Source organism: Arachis hypogaea, chromosome 4, assembly GCF_003086295.3.
Source record: "Arachis hypogaea cultivar Tifrunner chromosome 4, arahy.Tifrunner.gnm2.J5K5, whole genome shotgun sequence".
NCBI lineage: Eukaryota > Viridiplantae > Streptophyta > Magnoliopsida > Fabales > Fabaceae > Arachis > Arachis hypogaea.
In genome coordinates, this window is record NC_092039.1 from 32,350,297 (window position 1) to 32,361,789 (window position 11,493).

The following is an 11,493-nucleotide window of genomic DNA, read 5'->3' on the forward strand; positions in this document are numbered from 1 at the left end:
TAAGGGATAACTAAGTAGGATAATAACCCTTTTATTATTACACTTGGGAAAGTTCAACAGGGATAAAACTTCCATTTAATCTTCTCCCAATCAAGGCTTTTATTTGAAATACATAAATTCTTAATCATCTATTTCTCTGTTTTTCAAACTCAAAATTTCTTGGAAAACCTCTGATTAATAAAGTAGCACTCTTTCTCCAACTTGTTGGTAGACGACCTGGGATTCATACTCCCAGTATTTTATTTCTACATTTTGTGACAACCCTTTCTAAATTGATACGCGAAATCAACATTGGTTAAGAGCTATACTTGCAACGCTGTTTTCTCTATAAACTCTTGATCGAATATTTTTCCCTACGTCAATTTTTGGCGCCGTTGCCGGAGAGTTGCAACAGTGTGCTAATTTATTGGTTGGAATTTATTTTATTTTGCTACTATGAGCTGTATGTTTCTTTCATTGAATGACGCGTTCGCTACCTGATCCGAGCTTACCCACATTTGATCTAAAGAACTATTTCACGTATAAGGCAAGCTTGGCGTCGGTTAGTCCTCTCTGAGGGCGAATCTGAAATGTCATTTAAGGAAGAAACAAGCTCCCTTTCTACTGATTTGGTTGATTTACGCGTAGAGGATATGGCAGCTCCCAGCAGGATTACTCTTCAGGAAGTAGGAGCTCCGGACTTTACACTACCACCTTTCTAAGCGCGTCATCCAAATCTGGGTGCAGATGTTGAACTGAAGACTGCACTAATCAATCTACTGCCAAAGTTTCATGGCTTACCTGCTGGTAGCACGAAATTGTGATCAATACTTTTCACAACTCAAATAATCCCCGGTAATGAATCCAAAAACTTGGTGTTCAATACCATGGCATAAACACAACTTCGCACAACTAACCAGCAAGTGTACTGGGTCGTCCAAGTAATAAACCTTACACGAGTAAGGGTCGATCCCACAGAGACTGTTGGTATGAAGCAAGCTATGGTCACCTTGTAAATCTCAGTCAGGCAGACTCAAATGGATATGGGTGATATACGAATAAAACATAAAGATAAAGATAGAGATACTTATGTAATTCATTGGTGGGAATTTCAGATAAGCGTATGAAGATGCTTGTCCCTTCCGTCTCTCTGCTTTCCTACTGTCTTCATCCAATCCTTCTTACTCCTTTCCATGGAAAGCTTAAGCAAGGGTTTCACCGTTGTCAGTGGCTACCTCCCATCCTCTCAGTGGAAATGTTCAACGCACCCTGTCACGGCATGGCTATCCATCTGTCAGTTCTCGATCAGGCCGGAATAGAATCCAGTGATTCTTTTGCGTCTGTCACTAACGCCCCGCCTTCAGGAGTTTGAAGCACGTCACAGTCATTCAATCATTGAATCCTACTCAGAATACCACAGACAAGGTTAGACCTTCCGGATTCTCTTGAATGCCACCATCAGTTCTAGCATATACCACAAAGACTCTGATCTCACAGAATGGCTGGCTCGGTTGTCAGGCGAGCACTCAGTTGTCAGGCGATCAACCATGCATCGTGTATCAGGAATCCAAGAGATATCCACCCAATCTAAGGTAGAACGGAGGTGGTTGTCAGTCACACGTTCATAGGTGAGAATGATGATGAGTGTCACGGATCATCACATTCATCAAGTTGAAGAACAAGTGGTATCTTAGAACAAGAACAAGCGGAATTGAATAGAAGAACAATAGTAATTGCATTAATACTCGAGGTACAGCAGAGCTCCACACCTTAATCTATGGTGTGTAGAAACTCCACCGTTGAAAATACATAAGAACAAGGTCTAGGCATGGCCGTGAGGCCAGCCTCCCAATGATCTAAGAACTAGATGTCCGAAGATGATCTAGAGATCTAAAGTGATCAAAAGATGAAAATACAATAGTAAAAGGTCCTACTTATAGAGAACTAGTAGCCTAGGGTGTACAGAGATAAGTAAAATGACATAAAAATCCACTTCCGGGCCCACTTGGTGTGTGCTTGGGCTGAGCAATGAAGCATTTTCGTGTAGAGACTCCTCTTGGAGTTAAACGCCAGCTTTTATGCCAGTTTGGGCGTTTAACTCCCACTTTGGTGCCAGTTCCGGCGTTTAACGCTGGGAATTCTGAGGGTAACTTTGAACACCGTTTTGGGCCATCAAATCTTGGGCAAAGTATGGACTATCATATATTGCTGGAAAGCCCAGGATGTCTACTTTCCAACGCCGTTGAGAGCGCGCCAATTGGGCTTCTGTAGCTACAGAAAATCCACTTCGAATGCAGGGAGGTCAGAATCCAACAGCATCTGCAGTCCTTTTTAGTCTCTGAATCAGATTTTTGCTCAGGTCCCTCAGTTTCAGCCAGAAAATACCTGAAATCACAGAAAAACACACAAACTCATAGTAAAGCCCAGAAAAGTGAATTTTAACTAAAAACTAATAAAAATATACTAAAAACTAACTAGATCATACTAAAAACATACTAAAAACAATGCCAAAAAGCGTACAAATTATCCGCTCATCACAACACCAAACTTAAATTGTTGCTTGTCCTCAAGCAACTGAAAATCAAATAAGATAAAAAGAAGGGAATATGCAATGAATTCCAAAAACATCTATGAAGATCAGTATTAATTAGATGAGCGGGGTTTTTAGCTTTTTGCCTCTGAACAGTTTTGGCATCTCACTCTATCCTTTGAAATTCAGAATGATTGGCTTCTTTAGGAACTCAGAATCCAGATAGTGTCATTGATTCTCCTAGTTAAGTATGATGATTCTTGAATACAGCTACTTATTGAGTCTTGGCCGTGGCCCAAAGCACTCTGTCTTCCAGTATTACCACTGGATACATACATGCCACAGACACATAATTGGGTGAACCTTTTCAGATTGTGACTCAGCTTTGCTAGAGTCCCCAACTAGAGGTGTCCAGGGTTCTTAAGCACACTCTTTTTTGCCTTGGATCACAACTTTTATTTCTTTCTTTTTCTTTCTTTTTCTTTCTTTTTCTCTCTCTTTTTTTTCGAAAAATTTTTTTCTCTTTTTTTTTTGTATTCACTGCTTTTTCTTGCTTCAAGAATCATTTTTATGATTTTTCAGATCCTCAGTAACATGTCTCCTTTTTCATCATTCTTTCAAGAGCCAACATTCATGAACCACAAATTCAAAAGACATATGCACTGTTTAAGCATACATTCAGAAAACAAAAGCATTGCCACGACATCAAAATAATTAAACTGTTATAAAATTCAAAATTGATGCAATTCTTTTCTTTTTTCAATTAAGAACATTTTTCATTTAAGAAAGGTGATGGATTCATAGGACATTCATAACTTTAAGGCATAAACACTAAGACACTAATGATCACAAGACACAAACATAGATAAACATAAGCACCAAAATTCGAAAAACAGAAAAATAAAGAACAAGGAAATTAAAGAACGGGTCCACCTTAGTGATGGCGGCTCTTTCTTCCTCTTGAAGATCCTATGGAGTGCTTGAGCTCCTCAATGTCTCTTCCTTGTCTTTGTTGCTCCTCTCTCATGATTCTTTGATCTTCTCTAATTTCATGGAGGAGAATGGAATGTTCTTGGTGCTCCACCCTTAGTTGTCCCATGTTGGAACTCAATTCTCCTAAGGAGGTGTTTAGTTGCTCCCAATAGTTTTGTGGAGGAAAGTGCATCCCTTGAGGAATCTCAGGGATCTCATGATGAGTGGGATCTCTTGTGTGCTCCATCCTTTTCTTAGTGATGGGCTTGTCCTCATCAATGGTCGTGTCTCCTTCTATGTCAACTCCAACTGAATAACAGAGGTGACAAATGAGATGAGGAAAAGCTAACCTTGCCAAGGTAGAGGACTTGTCCGCCACCTTATAAAGTTCTTGGGATATAACCTCACGAACTTCTATTTCTTCTCCAATCATGATGCTATGAATCATGATAGCTCGGTCTATGGTAAGTTCGGACCGGTTGCTAGTGGGAATGATTGAGCGTTGGATAAACTCCAACCATCCCCTAGCCACAGGTTTGAGGTCATGCATTCTCAATTGAACCGGCTTTCCTCTTGAACCTCTCTTCTATTGGGCGCCCTCTTCACATATGACTGTGAGGACTTGGTCCAACCTTTGATCAAAGTTGACCCTTCTAGTGTAAGGATGTTCATCTCCTTGCATCATAGGCAAGTTGAATGCCAACCTTACATTTTCCGGACTAAAATCCAAGTATTTCTCCCGAACCATAGTAAGCCAATTCTTTGGATCCGGGTTCACACTTTGATCATGGTTCTTGGTGATCCATGCATTGGCATAGAACTCTTGAACCATTAAGATTCCGACTTGTTGAATGGGGTTGGTAAGAACTTCCCAACCTCTTCTTCGGATCTCATGTCGGATCTCCGGATATTCACTCTTTTTGAGTGAAAAAGGGACCTCGGGGATCACCTTCTTCAAGGCCACAACTTCATAGAAGTGGTCTTGATGCACCCTTGAGATAAATCTCTCCATCTCCCGTGACTCGGAGGTAGAAGCTTTTGCCTTCCCTTTCCTCTTTCTAGAGGTTTCTCCGGCCTTGGATGCCATAAATGGTTATGAAAAAACAAAAAGCAATGCTTTTACCACACCAAACTTAAAAGGTTTGCTCGTCCTCGAGCAAAAGAAGAAAGAAGAGAGTAGAAGAAGAAGAAAATAGAGGAGAAGGGAATGGCTTTGTGTTCGGCCAAAAAGGGGGAGAAGTAGTGTTTAGGTTGTGTGAAAATGAAGGAGTGAAGATGGGTTTATATAGGAGAGGGGGAAGGGTGATGTTCGGCCATGTATGGGTGGGTTTGGGTGGGAAAGTGGTTTGAATTTGAATGGTGAGTTAGGTGGGGTTTTACGAAGGATGGATGTGAGTGGTGAAGAGAAAGATGGGATTTGATAGGTGAAGGGTTTTTGGGGAAGAGGTGTTGAGGTGATTGGTGAATGGGTGAAGAAGAGAGAGAGAGTTGTAGGGTAGGTGGGGATCCTGTGGGGTCCACAGATCCTGAGGTGTCAAGGAAAAGTCATCCCTGCACCATATGGCATGCAAAATTGCGTTTTTAGCCAATTATGGCGTTAAACATCGGGCTGGTGCCCATTTCTGGCGTTTAACGCCAGCTTCTTGCCCTTTTCTGGCATTTAACGCCAGTCTGGTGCCCCTTTCTGGCGTTAAACGCCCAGAATGGTGCCAGACTGGGCGTTAAACGCCCAACAGCTAGCCTTACTGGCGTTTAAACGCTAGCGCGCTCTCCTCCAGGGTGTGCTATTTTTCTTCCTGTTTTTCATTCTGTTTTTGCTTTTTCAATTGATTTTGTGACTTCTCATGATCATCAACCTACAGAAAACATAAAATAACAAAGGAAAATATATAAAATATAACATTGGGTTACCTCCCAACAAGCGCTTCTTTAATGTCAGTAGCTTGACAGAGGGCTCTCATGGAGCCTCAGAAATGCTCAGAGCAATGTTGGAACCTCCCAACACCAAACTTAGAGTTTGAATGTGGGGGTTCAACACCAAACTTAGAGTTTGGTTGAGGCCTCCCAACGCCAAACTTAGAGTTTGACTGTGGGGGCTCTGTTTGGAGAGGAGATCTTCATGCTTCCTCTCCATGATGACAGAGGGATATCCTTGAGCCTTAAACACTAAGGATTCTTCATTCACTTGAATGATCAACTCTCCTCTATCAACATCAATCACAGCCTTTGCTGTGGCTAGGAAGGGTCTGCCAAGGATGATGGATTCATCCATGCATTTCCCAGTCTCTAGGACTATGAAATCAGTAGGGATGTAATGGTCTTCAACTTTTACCAGAACATCCTCTACAAGTCCATAAGCTTGTTTTCTTGAATTGTCTGCCATCTCTAGTGAGATTTTTGCAGCTTGCACCTCAAAGATCCCTAGCTTCTCCATTACAGAGAGAGGCATGAGGTTTACACTTGACCCTAGGTCACGCAAGGCCTTCTTGAAGGTCATGGTGCCTATGGTACAAGGTATTGAAAACTTCCCAGGATCCTGTCTCTTTTGAGGCAATTTCTACCTAGACAAGTCATCCAGTTCTTTGGTGAGCAAAGGGGGTTCATCCTCCCAAGTCTCATTTCCAAATAACTGGTCATTTAGCTTCATGATTGCTCCAAGGTATTTAGCAACTTGCTCTTCAGTGACATACTCATCCTCTTCAGAGGAAGAATACTCATCAGAGCTCATGAATGGCAGAAGTAAATTCAATGGAATCTCTATGGTCTCATTTTGAGCCTCAGATTCCCATGGTTCCTTATTGGGGAACTCATTGGAGGCCAGTGGACGTCCATTGAGGTCTTCCTCAGTGGCGTTCACTGCCTCTTCCTCCTCTCCTAATTCGGCCATGTTGATGGCTTTGCACTCTCCTTTTGGATTTTCTTCTGTATTGCTTGGAAGAGTACTAGGAGGGAGTTCAGTAATTTTCTTGCTCAGCTGACCCACTTGTGCCTCCAAATTTCTAATGGAGGACCTTGTTTCAGTCATGAAACTTTGAGTGGTTTTGATTAGATCAGAGACCATGGTTGCTATGTCAGAGTTATTCTGCTTAGAACTCTCTGTCTGTTGCTGAGAAGATGATGGAAAAGGCTTGCTATTGCTAAACCTATTTCGTCCACCATTATTGTTGTTGAAACCTTGTTGAGGTCTCTGTTGATCCTTCCATGAGAAATTTGGATGATTTCTCCATGAAGGATTATAGGTGTTTCCATAGGGTTCTCCCATGTAATTCACCTCTTCCATTGAAGGGTTCTCAGGATCATAAGCTTCTTCTTCAGATGAAGCTTCCTTAGTACTGCTTGGTGCATTTTGCATTCCAGACAGACTTTGAGAAATCATATTGACTTGTTGAGTCAATATTTTGTTCTGAGCCAATATGGCATTCAGAGTGTCAATCTCAAGAACTCCTTTCTTCTGATTAGTCCCAGTGTTCACAGGATTCCTTTCAGAAGTGTACATGAATTGGTTATTTGCAACCATTTCAATTAGCTCTTGAGCTTCTCCAGGCGTCTTCTTCAGATGAAGAGATCCTCCAGCAGAGCTATCCAAAGACATCTTGGACAGTTCAGAGAGACCATCATAGAAAATACCTATGATGCTCCATTCAGAAAGCATGTCAGAGGGGCACTTTCTGATTAATTGTTTGTATCTTTCCCAAGCTTCATAGAGGCATTCTCCTTCCTTCTGTCTGAAGGTTTGGACTTCCACTCTAAGCTTACTCAATTTTTGAGGTGGAAAGAACTTTGCCAAGAAGGCATTGACTAGCTTTTCCCAAGAGTTCAGGCTTTCTTTAGGTTGTGAGTCCAACCATGTCCTAGCTCTGTCTCTTACAGCAAAAGGGAATAGCATAAGTCTGTAGACCTCAGGGTCAACCCCATTAGTCTTGACAGTGCCACAGATTTGCAAGAATTCAGCTAAAAACTGATGAGGATCTTCCAATGGAAGTCCATGGAACTTGCAATTCTGTTGCATTAGAGAAACTAATTGAGGCTTAAGCTCAAAGTTGTTTGCTCCAATGGTAGGGATAGAGATGCTTCTCCCATAGAAATCGGGAGTAGGTGCAGTCAAGTCACCCAGCACCTTCCTTGCATTGTTGGCATTGTTGTTGTTTTCGGCTGCCATGAGTTCTTCTTCTTTGAAGATTTCTGTTAGGTCCTCCACAGAGAATTGTGCCTTAGCTTCTCTTAGCTTTCGCTTCAAGATCCTTTCAGGTTCAGGGTCAGCCTCAACAAGAATGCTTTTGTCCTTGCTCCTGCTCATAAGAAAGAGAAGAGAACAAGAAAATGTGGAATCCTCTATGTCACAGTATAGAGATTCCTTGAGGTGTCAGAGGAAAAGAAAAATAGAAGGCAGAAGTAGAAAATTCGAACTTATCAAAGAAGATGGAGTTCGAATTTTGCATTAAGGAATAGTGTTAGTCCATAAATAGAAGGATGTGAGAAGAAGGGAAGTGATTTTCGAAAACTAAGTAAAAGATTTTGAAAACATTTTTGAAAAGCACTAATTGATTTTCGAAAATAAAAGTGGGAAAGAAATCAAGTGATTTTTTGAAAAAGAATTTGAAATTAGAAATAAAAAAGATTTGATTGAAAACTATTTTGAAAGAGATGTGGTTAAGAGGATATGATTAGTTTTTTTAAAAAGATGTGATTGAGAAGATATGATTTGAAAAACATTTTAAAAAGATTTGATTTTGAAAATTAATGACTTGGCTATCAAGAAAAGATATGATTCAAACATTAAACCTTTCTCAACAGAAAAGGCAACATACTTGATATGTTGAATCAAATCATTAATTGATTACAAGTATCTTTGAAAAAAGAAAGAAATTTATTTTGAAAAAGATTTGATTGAAAAGATTTGATTTGAAAAAGATTTGATTTTGAAAAATTTTGAAAACTTGAAAAAAATTTACATTGAAAACAAAATCTTCCCTCTTGTGCCATCCTGGCGTTAAACGGCCAGAATGGTGCATATTCTGGCGTTTAACGCCCAAAACTCTACCCTTTTGGGCGTTAAACGCCAGTCTGTCTTCTTCACTGGGCATTTTGAACGCCCAGTTTTTTTCTGTGCAATTCCTCTGCTGAATGTTCTGAATCTTCAATTCTCTATATTATTGACTTGAAAAGACACAAATTAAATTTTTTTTGGATTTTTAATAATGAAGAATAATCAAAATGCAACTGAAATCAAATAACAATGCATGCACGACACCAAACTTAGCAGTTTGTATACTACTGACACTAATAAAATGAGAATGCATATGAGACACACAAAACACTCAAGTCAAGAGAATTTAAAGATTAGAGTAAGAAATCATCAAGAACATCTTGAAGATCCTTAAAACACATGCATGCAAGAAGAACAAAAATATGTAATTGACACCAAACTTAGAATGAAACACTAGACTCAAACAAGAAATATTTTTGGATTTTATGATTTTGTAAATTTTTTTTTTGTGTTTTTTTTTTTCGAAAATTAAGTGAAAAAAAAGAAAATAAAGATATCAAAATTCTTAATGAGAATTCCAGGAATCATGCAATGTTTAGTCTAAGACTCCGGTCCAGGAATTAGACATGGCTTCACAGCCAGCCAAGCTTTCAAAGAAAGCTTCGGTCCAAAACACTAGACATGGCCAATGGCCAGCCAAGCCTTAGCAGATCACTGCTCCAAAAGCAAGATTGATAGAAATCAACAAGCTCTTGTGATGATAAGTTGAAACCTCGGTCCAATGAAATTAGACATGGCTTCACAGCCAGCCAGACTTCAACAAATCACCATGAAACTCTAGAATTCATCTTCAAGAATTCTGAAAAAAAATATACCTAATCTAAGCAACAAGATGAACCGTCAGTTGTCCATACTCAACAATCCCCGGCAACGGCGCCAAAAACTTGGTAGCGCGAAATTGTGATCAATACTTTTCATAACTCAAATAATCCCCGGTAATGAATCCAAAAACTTGGTGTTCAATACCATGGCATAAACACAACTTCGCACAACTAACCAGCAAGTGTACTGGGTCGTCCAAGTAATAAACCTTACGCGAGTAAGGGTCGATCCCACAGAGACTGTTGGTATGAAGCAAGCTATGGTCACCTTGTAAATCTCAGTCAGGCAGACTCAAATGGATATGGGTGATATACGAATAAAACATAAAGATAAAGATAGAGATACTTATGTAATTCATTGGTGGGAATTTCAGATAAGCGTATGAAGATGCTTGTCCCTTCCGTCTCTCTGCTTTTCTACTGTCTTCATCCAATCCGTCTTACTCCTTTCCATGGCAAGCTTAAGCAAGGGTTTCACCGTTGTCAGTGGCTACCTCCCATCCTCTCAGTTGAAATGTTCAACGCACCCTGTCACGGCATGGCTATCCATCTGTCGGTTCTCGATCAGGCCGGAATAGAATCCAGTGATTCTTTTGCGTCTGTCACTAACGCCCCGCCTTCAGGAGTTTGAAGCACGTCACAGTCATTCAATCATTGAATCCTACTCAGAATACCACAGACAAGGTTAAACCTTCCGGATTCTCTTGAATGCCGCCATCAATTCTAGCCTATACCACGAAGACTCTGATCTCATGGAATGGCTGGCTCGGTTGTCAGGCGAGCACTCGGTTGTCAGGCGATTAACCATGCATCGTGTATCAGGAATCCAAGAGATATCCACCCAATCTAAGGTAGAACGGAGGTGGTTGTCAGTCACACGTTCATAGGTGAGAATGATGATGAGTGTCACGGATCATCACATTCATCAAGTTGAAGAACAAGTGGTATCTTAGAACAAGAACAAGCGGAATTGAATAGAAGAACAATAGTAATTGCATTAATACTCGAGGTACAGCAGAGCTCCACACCTTAATCTATGGTGTGTAGAAACTCCACCGTTGAAAATACATAAGAACAAGGTCTAGGCATGGCCGTGAGGCCAGCCTCCCAATGATCTAAGAACTAGATGTCCGAAGATGATCTAGAGATCTAAAGTGATCAAAAGATGAAAATACAATAGTAAAAGGTCCTACTTATAGAGAACTAGTAGCCTAGGGTGTACAGAGATAAGTAAAATGACATAAAAATCCACTTCCGGGCCCACTTGGTGTGTGCTTGGGCTGAGCAATGAAGCATTTTCGTGTAGAGACTCCTCTTGGAGTTAAACGCCAGCTTTTATGCCAGTTTGGGCGTTTAACTCCTACTTTGGTGCCAGTTCCGGCGTTTAACGCTGGGAATTCTAAGGGTGACTTTGAACACCGGTTTGGGCCATCAAATTTTGGGCAAAGTATGGACTATCATATATTGCTGGAAAGCCCAGGAGGTCTACTTTCCAACGCCGTTAAGGGCGCGCCCATTGGGCTTCTGTAGCTACAGAAAATCCACTTTGAGTGTAGGGAGGTCAGAATCCAACAGCATCTGCAGTCCTTTTTAGTCTCTGAATCAGATTTTTGCTCAGGTCCCTCAATTTCAGCCAGAAAATACCTGAAATCACAGAAATACACACAAACTCATAGTAAAGCCCAGAAAAGTGAATTTTAACTAAAAACTAATAAAAATATACTAAAAACTAACTAGATCATACTAAAAACATACTAAAAACAATGCGAAAAAGCGTACAAATTATCCGCTCATCACCTGCTCAAGAGCCTCTTAAGTACCTCAAGGATTTTTAGATAGCCTATTCTACTGTCAAGCATAATGGTGCAACTGAGACTTCTATTCTACTAGCAGCATTCTCGTTTTCTCTTGAGGGAAAGGCGAGGGATTGGTACTACACTCAACTTGAAGTAGTTGTTACTAAATGGGATACGCTCAGGAGAGAATTCCTAGAAAAATACTTTTCAGGTGAAGTTACTGATATACTAAGGAAAGAGATTTCAATGATCATCCAAGGCGAATCTAAGACTCTCTATGAGTACTGGGAGCGCTTCACTAATCTCCTAGACGCATGCCCCCACCACATGATTGACAAGTTGGTGTTG

The 11,493-nt window shown here is 40.5% G+C and overlaps 1 non-coding gene across 1 annotated transcript; it reads left to right on the plus strand.

Moving 5' to 3' along the window:
- The first annotated feature begins 7,127 nt into the window (after positions 1-7,127).
- On the plus strand, positions 7,128-7,235 carry LOC112798570 (small nucleolar RNA R71). Its single transcript, XR_003200178.1, has one exon. It is a non-coding gene; the product is annotated as a small nucleolar RNA R71 (small nucleolar RNA).
- The last annotated feature ends 4,258 nt before the right edge of the window (positions 7,236-11,493 follow it).